The sequence below is a fragment of the Triticum dicoccoides genome, chromosome 3B (genome assembly GCF_002162155.2).
Source record: "Triticum dicoccoides isolate Atlit2015 ecotype Zavitan chromosome 3B, WEW_v2.0, whole genome shotgun sequence".
In the NCBI taxonomy this organism is placed as follows: Eukaryota; Viridiplantae; Streptophyta; class Magnoliopsida; order Poales; family Poaceae; genus Triticum; species Triticum dicoccoides.
The window spans coordinates 224,924,837-224,938,421 of record NC_041385.1 but is presented as its reverse complement, the minus strand read 5'-3'; the positions used below and the strand labels follow the sequence as shown (position 1 = coordinate 224,938,421).

Here is a 13,585-nt window from a genome sequence, read left to right as displayed (position 1 = left end):
GAGAGAGAGAGAGAGAGAACAGGAGTCCGGGAGAGGGGAAGGTCGCGTTTTATGCATCAAAGACTGATATAAACCATGTTTCGATATAAACTTGCATTCAAATATTTAAATTGGAGAACATGTTGTTTGTAATCCACACATGAACGGATATATGCGTATATCAAACAAGTTCATTAATTTGACTTTCAACATGTTCATGGAGTACTATAATACTGTACAACATGCTACTTGATTGAGGTGTTAAATTTTGGATTTAGTTCACTATTTTGACCTACTGAACGAGCTATTTCATTGAATCGAGATATTTCATTTTGGGTTTGATTCGCGTTTTTGAGTGGGTCAACTATTTGTCATATAGTAAATCGCTAGCAACGAGCATGTAAAACACATTACTCCCGAGCATCATCTCTCATCTAAAAAAGAAGTGGCAAGCTAATATTTCAAAATTTGATTAGAATCGACTTGGTAAGATAGACGTGGATGCTCGTTCTCCCAAAATTTGAATGAACTGTTAAACATCCTCTCTGCTCGGTGGAATTCGCCCGAGCAAATAAATGGGAGACGCGAAATACCGTCCTATGTGGGGCACGCATCAATTGGCCCGTACATGAGGGTAGGTTCATAACTTCATCCAAGCGCGCCTTCTCCTCGGCCGAAATGACATGTGCCGAATAATTCATAAACCATGGTTGGCAAAACACGCTCTCCTAGCCCAAAATTGCTCGCGCCCACTATAGTTCAAAACACACCCTCATCGCCCGAAATCGCTCCCGCCCACTATTTGGGGAGAAGCAAAGTTACTCTACTATCCCCGACCCTCAGTACACAGACCCAAGCCGAGAAGCCTATAGGCAAGGGTAGAACTGTAACTCCCCCTCACATTTCAGACAAATGCGTCCGTAAGACATGGTTCCACTCCCCTCCCAATTCCCCCTACCCCGCCCGCCCCCATTCATACCTCGTGGGTGCCAAATCACCTTCTCCCGAGCCGCGAAACCTCAGCCCCACCTCCATGGCGCCCCCACCGCACCAATTTCACAGTCGCCCTCCTCCCTAATGCTGGAGACGATGTCCATTTGCCGTCGTGCACTGGGCCGTGTGCCTCTTACTTCGTGCTGCTGGTGCTGCCTCGACGGCGGCCGCGTGAACCATACCGGAGCTGATTCACCCCTGCCGTTGTTCACGGCGCCGGAGCGGCTCCAACTTTGGATCCGTCCAGAGTCCTAGCGCTGCTTCCGCGTAGCCGTCGACCGTCGCGACATCGCTCTTTCCCTGCCGCCGGTCGCCATCGCAACTGCGCCGGCCTCACCGACTCAGCAGCTGGACCTGCCTACTTCACCATGCCGCCAGATAGGTTGCACCCTCATCTCAAATCACTTTATTTAGGCGTCAGTTGTCTGAATTTTTATTCTGAGCCAATCGATTCCCAATGGGAAGCAGCACCCCTCGAGGCGGCGGAGCTCCTAGGCTGTCGGTTGGCTGGTTTCTAACGTAAGTGTGCGGGGCCGCAAGTTCGCCACGGAAACAGCGCTTAGATGGCTATCTTTTAGAGTTGCATGGGTTGAAGGTACTGCCGCTGCCGGATCTGGATGATGGGGAGTCTTTGTGGATTGGCCCGGGGGCGGCGCAACCACGGCAGTGCGGTGGGGCGGGGAGCGGGGTTTTGGCCGGGGCCACAGACGGCGGAGGCAGGCTGCTCTGCCGTTGGTCGCTGGCTCTTTGGGGAAGATTCCGAACAGTGTCAGCCGGGAGGCACAAAACGACCATCAAGCCATCCGGCGTAGATCGGACAGTACCAAAATAAAATAAAATCGTGTGACCCTAATTTAGTTATCAGTCAATAGACGTGTGACCACTCTCGTACCTTGCTGCTGATTTCTTAGTGTATTTCTTCAGATCAAAGAGATATGTCGTTCTTAAAATTATGTGTTATCTGCATCTTCAGACACACCGTCTTCTGACTCACCGTAGCTGCTCCAACAAGGGAAGCATACACCAGAAGGGAGCTATAGTCCCCACTCAACAGTTCCCTGTATCGAATGCGCGTGCCCGACATGGACAACCACAGCAACTGCAGGGCCATCGACAAGTCAGCACATGATGCTCACTCCTATGGATGGCAGCCAGATAGGTTGTACCCTCATCTTGCTTGTGTGCAACATTTATGGCTTTGTTATTCATCTAAGCATGGAAAATAGATCATCACATTTCACTGTATATTCATGTTGATCTCTTACGGGTCTTGTTCAGGAGTTCACGTTGTTCCATAGTTCAGCTAAGATACTTGTTCTTTAGGTAACGCTATTCCATAGTTAGCATCCATCAGCCAATGCTATCCCACAGGCTGGTGATTATAGTATTATACCACTTCTAGTATTACCTATGTTGTTCTTTAATACTTTTGTGTGCCATCTAGTTAATCTCGAGTACAAACGATACATTCTGTAGCTTTCATCTGTGTTCTCCCTTTAGTTTATGAGACCTGTTGCTGCTAGTTAATCCCAGTCCTACTATTTATGTCGTCTCCTATAGGCACTCATTATATAAATCTAACTACTAGTTGTCTTCCATGCATGTCAGATATAATTGCACACACTGATATATCCACAAGAACCTCACGGAGCAATGTAAAGGCCAATAAACTTGATGGCAATGATACCCAATATGATGGAACATGTAAAGGCAGTTCTTCAAAAGACTTGCAGAAAGATGATGAATCCTCTTCACCCCACAAGGTCTTTGCTCTAACTTGGCCTGTGATATGGGTACAACATGCATATAATGTCCTGGAGTGTATCTACTCTGTTGCAATGCCATGTGCTTAGCATGCTGATCATGCATGTAAATATGTCATGCCTTCCTGTTTTTCAGTACCTATTCCATTCATGATAACATGTTTTCAAATTCAAGTATTGTCATTCTACTCTATCGCAATGCCATCTGCTTAATTTGGACATCATGCTTCTGAATATCTTATGCATTGTTATTCATCAGTGTGTACTTCATTTGTCTACCATATCATGTTTTTTTACATTGAAGTGCTATTCTAGTGCTCTGTTGCAATGCCATCTTATTTTCCCAATCATACACGTGTATGTTGCCTTAGTTATTTCTGTATGTATTCCGCTAGCATATAGTTTTACATTCAACTAGTGTTTTTTTTTGCTGTGTTGTCCTGTCGTATCCCTAGCTCTTACACCATACTCCCTCCGTCCGGATTACATGTTGCCGAAATGGATAAAAAAGGATGTATCTAGAACTGAAATACGCCTAGACCCATCATTTTTTTCAGGATGGAGGGAATACATGTCAACATGTTATGCCTTTCTATTCTTCAGTACCAATTCCATCTCTCTGTTGTCGCATGTTTTATAATTAAAGCACCATTCTTCTATACAAGGCATGCAAGGGGAAGACGACTATGTTAGGATCTGAAGGGTTACAAACAAGGCCTTTGCAAAAGATCCAAACGCCAGGAGATAATAAACCAACTCCAGTTTTTATAGATACTGCTCCAGCACAGAGAAACCCAACTCCTACTGATAATAAGCAGATTCCAGTGGCCAAAGAACTAGTCCTCTCCAGTCCAGCAAAAATATGTCAATTTAATTCTAAGAAGCGTGTGCGTATCCTTGCATCATGAAATTTTATAGCATGCTGATCATATTTTCTACATGTTTCTTACCCATCTCTCTTTTAGAAAATAAGCTTAACAGATAGAAGAATTTCTGCAATGGTATCATTTATGAGGAAAGATTCTTGCAGGAATTCTCTGTGCTCCAATGTAGATGTAAGTATCTGTTGTATATCACTATATTTTTACATCAACATGTATTTTGTTAATCGGCGTGAATCCAACCTTTATCTGATCTAAATTTAGTTGTAGCAAAATGTATGATTAAAGGCCACAATGTTGATTTTTGTAAGGAAAACTGCCTGGTAGTTTTGCATCTTGAGCTGCATGAGTGTACTATCTCATATCAGTGGGTTTGAATACTTTGGTTCTGCAGTGGATTTTTTAGTGTTTTTTTACTGTGTTGTCTTGTCGTATCCCTAGCTCTTACATCATACTCCCTCCGTCCGGATTAAATGTCACAGAAATGGATAAAACTGGATGTATCTAGAACTGAAATACGCCTAGACCCATCCATTTATTTCCGGATGGAGGGAATACATATCAATATGTCATGCCTTTCTATTCTTCAGTACCTATTCCATCTCTGCTGTAGCATGTTTTAGAACTAAATCACCATTCTTCTATATAAGGCATGCAAGGGGAAGACGGCTATGTTAGAATCTGAAGGGTTACAAACCAGGTCTTTGCAAAAGATCCAAACGCCAGGAGATAATAAACTAACTCCATTTTTCATAGATACTGCTCCAGCACAGAGAAACCCAACTCCCACTGATAATAAGCAGATTCTAGTGGCCAAAGAACTAGTCCGCTCCAGTCCAGCAAAAGAATGTCAACTCCATTATAAGAAGCGTGTGCGTATCCTCGCATCATGAAATTTTATAGCATTCTGATCATATTTTGTACATGTTTCTTACCCATCTTTCTTTTAGAAAATAAGGTTAAACGGTAGAAGACTTCCTCCATTGAGATCGTATTCGAGGAAAATATCTTGCGGGAATTCTCTATGCTCCAATGCTGATGTAAGTACCTATTGTATATCACTATATTTTTACATCAACATGTATTTTATTAATCGGCGTGAATCTAACCTTTATCTGATCTAAAATTAGTTGTAGCAAAATGTTAAAGGCGCCAATGTTGATTTTTGTAAGGAAAACTGCCTGGTAGTTTTGCATACTGAGCTGCATGAATGTACTATCTCATATCACGCACATTACTGAATTGTAGTGCTTCTCTGGTTGCCCATTTATTCATTGTGTCAATGTTGCTTTCGTACTACCTTACCTGGCTGATGATAGCTGTGCCATATTGTGTTAATTTGGTGTAGGCTAGTTGTCCAAATGTTCGTTGTGTCAATGTTACTTTCCTATTATCTGACTTGGCCAATGATAGCAATGCTAGTGTGTTAATTTTCTGCATGCTGCTGAAGATAAGAAGACAAACTCTGAAAACAGCAAGGCAACCCCATTATTTCTTTCCAGTAAATCTAGGCCAGGTAATATGGCAATAACTCATGATTAATCTGTTTGGTTCCCGTCCTAATTTATGTTATGATACAGTGGTCGAGACACTCTCCACTATCAATAATACAAGCCTGCCAAAATCGCCATTTGAATCTGTTCAGTATCCTCCATCTCGAATGCAACAGAATAAATGTATGTTTGTGAACCAATTAATGGCTGAAGCAATGATGGAAATGGTGGATGAATCAGAGGTGCAGAGTCATGCGACACAACAACTGATCAATGTTTTCAGAGATAGTGTAGCAAAGCAGCAAGAACTTGCCCACATGCTTATGGGCGTCATCTGTGTTGAGGTTGCAGATTGTGACGTTGTAGATGGTTAGGTTCTGCCCATTTTTTTGCACTGGCATCAATCTTTGATTGCCTAGTGGATGTAATTTCCTGTAATATATGCTGGATGTGCAACGTTATTCCCTGTATGTCGTACCTTTGCTTGATCGGTTTTGGTCCTGTGCATAATTGCTCGTCGTAATGGGCTCAAATTATCTAATTTGGCCTAAAGACATGTACGAACTTTAGTGGGCCCATTAAGTTAATGGGCCGTTACTAGGCCGAAAGTTAATGGTCGGTCCTCTTACCTCCCGGGTCGTTAACAGGCCGACATCAAAGCGGGCAACAGGTGTCCCCAATTTATTTCACGGGCCGTTAACAGGCTGTTACTAAGTTTGGGCTACATATGGCCCAACTATACTGTAGGCCTTTAGCATGCCGAAAGAGACAGCGGGCTTGTACTGGACCATGAAGAGCATGGGCCGCTAAGAGGTTGAAAGTCAGGTCATATTGTAAATGGCCCAACTGTGTTGTGGGCCTTTAGCAGGCCGAAAGAGAAACCGGGCTGGTATTGGACCATGAAGAGCATGAGCCGTTAAAAGGCCAAAACTAAGGTCCGACTACAAATGGCCCAACTCATTTATGGTCCGTTAACAGGCCGAAAGGCGCACAGGGCCGGGAATTGGCCCAACACTTAAATGGGTTGCTAAAAGGCCAAAACTCAGGTCCGACTACAAATGGCCCAACTGATTTATGGGCCGTCAACAGGCTGAAAGTGACACCGGGCCAGAAATTGTCCCAACACTTAAATGGGCCGCTAAAAGGCTGAAACTCAGGTCCGACTACAAATGGCCCATCAGATTTATGGGCCGTCAACGGGCTGAAAGACACACCGGGCCGGAAATTAGCCCAACATTTAAATGGGTCGCTAAAAGGCCGAAAGATGTACATCCTGAAAATTGGCCTATCCATTAAATGGGCCGTTAACAGGCCAAAATCTCATCGGGCCGATATTGAGCCCAAATATATAGCGGGCTGTTAACGGGCTCGAACTGACGATGGGCTGCAATGGTGTCAAATCTTTAACGGGTCGTTGACGGGTCGAATTGGCACATCTCGTATGGGCCGTGGGCTTAAATGGACCTGACACAAGTAGGCCTTATATGGGCCGGCCTGCTAATTTTTACTGGGTCGGCCTTTTTCACTGGAATGGGCCACTGTTGGGCCATGCCACGTGTCGAACTATCATAGGTGCCTCCTGTCCAATGAGTGGATGACATCTGTCCCAACGGTGAGGCAACACGTGTTTTCTGCGGCCAATGATGATTTTACACGTGGAAAATCCCCATTGGTCCGGGCTGTTAACGGGTTATCGGATCCAAAACCGGACACGGTAGCTTAACGGCGTTCCGTTACGGTGGATACCACGTGTCGGTCACCCTTGACGAAAGCACTTCTGTGCGCACGATTTATTGTCATGGAAGTCGACACTTCCGTGATGATAATTTTGGTAATGTCATGGAACACTTCTACGACAGCACAGGTATGACTATCCTGATTCTGTCATAAAATCATCATGGATGTACATGCATGACAAAAAACGCGACCTACTGTGACAAACACGTATCATCACGGAAATGTATTTTTTTGTAGTGTAGTGGGCCACTACATCACACAGCTGCCCTAGACCAGCTCCACATGCTTAGCCGGCGAAATCCACACCGTACTTGGTACCTGGGTTAGTTCATACTCCCTTGGTTCAACCCATCAAATTTTAATCAAGAAGAGCTAATAAAAATCAAGCTGACAATTCTCAGAAGAGTAGCTCGAAAGTTGTCTGTAACCGGGGACACGGTAAATCATGATCAATGTCGGAGTAAATGGCCACGGGTAGCCCTATCTACTCCCCATGGCATTTCAAGACATTGGGGCCGGCTGCGCCCCTCAGGCATCAAAGACAAAGGTCCGCCTTCTTATGGCCGGCTGGTCCAAGTGGCCAGCTGCAGGAAGGCGGCAAGGCCCAAAGAGCGACCCCAGAGTGGGTCAACTCCTAGCAGGCAGCCACCAAAGTGGCCGACTCCTAGCAGGCGGCCCACCTTTGCACCCACATAACGGCGACGAGACGGGGCGTGGCTACAGTGCAACCTGCCACCTCCGAATCCTGGAACGGGCGTGGCTACAGTGCAACGTACTGGGCGGCCATCTCTAGCCCGGCGCGGCACTATTGCCACGCTGACCGTGACATCATCCATGGTAGAGCAGCCATGCTTCCACGACGGGCTGCCGGTACGGCTCGCAGGCAGCGGGCCCTACTTGTCCGTGAGATAACAGAAGGCGGCAAGCCCAGACCAGTAGGCGTAGGGGAAGGCCGGCTCCTAGCAGCCGGCCCTCCCCTCCCTTGAAGTTTGTGCGCCATTAACCAGTTAAGACGAGGTGTGGCTACAGTGAACGCCCGCCATGTGGCGGTACTGTAGACACGCTCTCCTCGACCAAGCCATCATCATCAGGGGCGGGGCTACAGTGATGAGCATCCGACAGGGCCCACAGGCGACGGGCCCTACCTGTCGATCGATAGCCCGGCACCCGGCGGGACCCACCAGGCGGCGGGCCCCAGTAGTCAGCGGAGAAGCCGGCGACCGTAGACACTGACGGCCCGGGCCTACACCCGGCCGGATTACCATTGTACCCCTGGGGGGTAGGCCTATATAAACACCCCAGGGCACCCATGCAAAGGGTTCAGCCCTTAGAGATTACACACACACATAGAGAGAGGAGTAGAGCTAGCCTTGCCCTTCTTCCTCCTCTAGCCGAACAGCTCAAGGAGCAAACTTGTAGCTACTTGTCGATCTAGTGATCATGCGGAGACCCCGCAGAGCAGGACTAGGGGTGTTACCTCCTAGGAGAGTCCCGAACCTGGGTAAGATGCGTCGGCGTGCATGTTTACGCCTTATCCTGTTTCCAGGCACCGGCGACGTCCTACTAGCTCCCACGATGATTAACCATCCTTTGACATATGTCGCACCAACCACCCGACAATTAATTTTACTAGGAGAATGCCCGTGCGTTGCCACGGGCTTTTAATTTATCTTTTTTTCCGATTAAACCTATGAATGCAATTCATATCCAATTTCACATGTATAATTTTTTTCTGATTGTGCATATCAAATTACATGTAAGCACACACAGCACATGTAAGCACACACAGCATGTGCCATCTGAAAATAAGTAATCCTTAGTGGTACATGAATCACCTCATATACATCCACAGTACATCTATATTCCTATTTTTTGTTGGTTACATCAACATTCATTGATTTACCATTGAGGATGGAAGGCACCTTGCAACAACTTGGATATAAGTGACGCCTCTTGCTCGGTCCCTGGAAACCAAAAATTAGAGTAGGACCAAATTAGACGATCACATGGAAAAAGCAACTACCATAGTTTGAAAGATAGCACCAGGACATCAATTTTTTGGCTCGCTTCCTCTCAAGTGTTGCTCCTTTTTCCTTGTAGCCCTAGTTCAAGATACATCCATACCTAAATAAATCTAAGACAAGTAATTGACACGGAAGTTGTAATCCTTAAATATATTTGCTCGTGCGTTGCAACAGGCATACATGTTCTAGTCTCACTCTCTTTGTCTCCCACCTTATTAAGCGTTGGAAAATTCTTGTTTTCTATCTTCTGCAACCAACTAACTCCAGCCTCTCGAATTCCCTACGTCAATTAGTTCAGTATCCAAATATATATATATATATATATACACACACACACACACATAATAAGAATTTGACACACAATGTATTTGGAAAAATAATACATATGTGCGTCCAGAATTTAACATTTCATGGGTTGACAATCCCTCTTATCTGACCTCCGTGGAAGCAGTCTGATGTAGAAAAACTGCAAACTTGGACATGCCAATCTACAGCTTCTCCACTTTCATGCATGTGAGGCTACATCTTATCAAGGGACGCCAACAAACAAACAAATTACTAAAGTACGACGAACAATTTGGTGGGCAAAATGATATAGTTGTGTAAAGCCACTAAAATTTTAACATCAAAAGATCTGAGGAGCTTATTTTGTTCTGGTGGCCGAAAAGGAACTAATCTAACATGTACAGATACAAATAAAGTCAAGAGACGCACATAATAACCATACATCACCAGATCAAATATATGAATACTATCCAAGTAATCTCATTCACGTATTCCTAATTAGATCAATAATCTTGAAAACATAATATTTCTTCTGAAACTCTTGGATCTAGGAGATTTGCATGAAAAGATCGAGTACTCCCTCCATTTCTTTTTAATGTGCATATAAAATTTGGTAAAAGTCAAACTTTGTCAACTTTGACTAAGTTTGTAGGAAAAAATATAAAGATTCACAATATGAAATTAATATTATTAGATGCATCATTAAATTAATTTTCATATCATATAGCTTTAGTAATGCAGATGTTGATATTTTTTCCTACAAAGTTAGTCAAACTTTACAAAGTTTCACTTTGACTAAATTTTATATGCGGACTAAAAAAAACGGAGGGACTACGTAAATTAATTTGTGACGGGACTACTAAGCTCATTTATTATCTCAAAAGCAATCCTACTGAAATAAAACAATGATAATTAGCAGTTCTATGCCTCTACTTTAGCTACTCTGTGTTCATATCCTTCCTTTGGACTGGGAACCCTCTATTTCTATCATTCTATTAGATAACAAATGATGCAAGCGAATTAAAAATAGTAGTGGTTATTGACGACATCTTAATTAAGTTGTACCTTATAAGCTGATTAAGTTATAGTGGGCTACAGAGTTATATTGTTCATCCAGGCAGCAAATATCTTCACATATTCTGTTATAATAGTTGTCACCATGGAGACACCTGCATTTATAGTTGACATAGCTAATCCATATAACTAAAAATAACTTTTATAGCTTCCATTATATTTTTGCATATGAAGACAACTGGCATTTCACACTTTCATAACACATGAAGTACTACGACATTACAAAGAACATTAGAGCAGATGTTAAATCAATTTCTTCTCAAATTCAGAATGAGGATCGGGTGGTGGATGCATAAATAGTTTTGACTATTCGTCACCCTCGATGAGGAATAGTTATTCTTCACCCCCTTTATTTTAACATCAATGCACCATAATTTTACGTTTCATAAATTTTTGTCTTCTTTCATACGTAATAAGAGAACGTAAAAAATAATGTAATCACTGTAAAAAATATTTTATGTTACGTAAAATTACACACGTAAAAATATAGTGTAAAATATACATAAAATGCATTTTTTCTGGTCATATGATCTATATTTTTTTATGCCAAATTTTACGTAGTGAATCGACATGAACGTAACTATTTGTATTCCATATGTAATTTATTTATGAAGCGATCGTAAGATTACCTCGGGTGAAGAGTAACTTATTTTGCACCCTGGGTGATGAATAGTAACTAATATATATATATATGGAGAGCTTCAAATCTGGAGAGCTGGGAGAGTGAGCCTCTCGGGGATTGGTAGGTCAGTGCCCCCAAACTGCAGCGACAGGAGGCAAGGGAGATGCTCGGCATGGAAGGGTGAGATCTAGAAGATGGAGAACCTGATGATGGTGGTGGCACCTAGAAAAATATATGCATCCGACACACTATCAACTATTTGCAAATCAGACACATGTCTGGAGTGAATACATCAAATCCTTGTCATTTTAAATTAACCACAGAATTGCCTCCATTATCAGTAAAAATTCAACTACTCACCATGGAGCTAGTACTCCGGCACCACAATACTGTTGACAGCATGCTTTATTCGACAACTTGATGCATGAGCAGAAGTACCTATTAGATCTGAAAGAGCCTGATTGGTCTAGCTGAACTAATTCACATAATTATAAGACATGATATTTGATTACTTAGATGGCAGTGTTCCGATAATTTCTCAGTAAACCAAAGGGATCAGTGAATCGCACCAAACATGGTAGAAACACAAATACAAGTACCGTTCCACATATCTACTGGTAAAAAAAAACTGCAGATTGATGGAAGCACTTGTAATCCATATAATAGGCCCATTCATATTACTGATATACTGATGATCTAAAGAAATACAAGTACTGTTTCACATATCTGTTGGTAAAAAAAACTGCAGATGGATGCATGGTAGCACTTGTAATCCATATAACAGGCCCATTCGTAATTTCATATTACTGATATACTGATGTGCTAAGGAAATATTCATAGGCTGACACTACCAGGTTAATAACTTAATTGGTGAAGTGATGTACAGATCGAGCAGGAACACCCAAGATCAAGCAGGAAGGCCTGGGAAACAAACATGAAAATATATCGACCGAAGGACCAAAGGCCGAGTAGGAATTTCATACTCAATTGAACGCCCCATGACCGATCGATGGACATGAGGCTGCGGCCGCTGTCGTGTGCTCCTGCGTTCCCGGCGACATGGAGGATAGCGTGTCCTTGGCACCGGTGGCAGCTCTGTGCGTACACGTCCTCAATCTTGGCAGCCAATAGAACACCTTAGGACCACGCGTGCAGAGGAGCCAAGTGGGCAGGTAGTGTCATGGGACAGTGACGACGACGGGGATGAGTGGCGGCAGCGGAGCCAAGGAGCACACGGAGCCAAAATAAGCTAGTCAGATCAATCTTTCCAATACTACTCCTCAGCCATTTCTTGCCCTAATATTAAAATGTTTAATGGAAAAGGAATTCCTATACCTGAGAATTGCACAAGCATTCCTGTACACCAGTCCAACCGGTACGGTTAGTGGAGGCCGATTGTCCTTGTCTGGATAGTCTCCTTCATCACTGAACGATCTTTGGCAAGACCAAGTTCTGAGCTCTGCAGTTTTACATCCCTCCTCCTTTAAATTAGTTGAGTTGCACCCCGAGGTAGTAGCATTGTCATAGCTGCTTTCCTAGAATACACAGAACAGATCTAAGTAACTTGATGAGTCCAGTTCACAACATCGTGTAACACCCGTATGTTAAGTTAACCATGCTCTATACAAAAAGAAGTGTGACATAGCTGTTTGGAAACATACTTCAGAAACTCTACTTTTCTGAAGATTGAAGCCCCATTGACAACTCTAGATCACACACACATAACAGGCATATATGTAGGGATCTCGGTTTAAAGTTTCAACTTTGCAACTATACATTGTAAAAATTATGTTCGATCCCCAAATTCTGTTTGTGATATGCGTGCAGGGGTGATCAACACTGTTCTATGGACACCATGGCGAACTAACCTTGTGAAGGAATTTGACATGGAGCAGAAGGGCAAGTACTGGCTGATTTAGATCGAATCGTCAGTTCCGCACCAGCTGCGGCCACTGATGGAGAAGTTCGAGCTCTCCGAGTGAAACTCATATTCGGCTGTCCCGCGACATTTGCCCGTGCGTTGATCACCCGCTAAGAGCAAGAACATGATGAGAAATTATGAGTAATTTCTAAGTAGTAAATTTATACAAGGATCAATATCTATACTTTGGAAAGATTACTTAAGAGTCTGTTGGATGAATTCTACTGAACATCTATGATGAAATACATCATTAGTCACACGTACAATTCCGAAGATGAAATATATGAAGTATTAGTACTGCGAGCCAAAAATTATAGGAAAGCAATTCAAAATATTAGGGGTAATGAAAGCTTCCATTTTCTAAATAACCTCGTAGGGGGGATATCTTGGTAGTTTACGATATATATGTGGCAAGAACTGCGTGTTTAACATGAAATCACCTATCAGCAGTTGCCTGGTGATGATAGAAAAATCTGATCATTTCAGCGATGTTAATTTGTCAAGATTTATACGACATCATGCTGAATTTTGCATAACTTATGAAAACTTATGAACAATTGCCACTGTTCTTTATGCTGTCATTTTCATATTAGTGAACTAAAAATAATAGCATATCATCTGCTATTATTATGCTTTAACATGAACTATTCACGTTTAAATTGGCAAAACCAAACATAAATTAGATTAGCGAAAACATTGCAAAAGCCTGTAACTGGAGAGAATTAATAGACACGTACAATATGTTTTCTTATTAGATTAGCAAAAACAATTGCTGAGCATGTTTTCTTATTCGTTCCCTAACTAAAATTCCTA

General features: G+C 42.9%; 1 long non-coding RNA gene across 1 annotated transcript; it reads right to left on the bottom strand.

The window, feature by feature from the left end:
- Positions 1-8,557: 8,557 nt before the first annotated feature.
- LOC119275620 lies at positions 8,558-13,555 on the bottom strand. Its single transcript, XR_005135808.1, has 3 exons — positions 12,720-13,555; positions 12,187-12,386; positions 8,558-11,987 (listed from the first exon to the last, which is right to left on the bottom strand). It is a non-coding gene; the product is annotated as an uncharacterized LOC119275620 (long non-coding RNA).
- Positions 13,556-13,585: the final 30 nt, after the last annotated feature.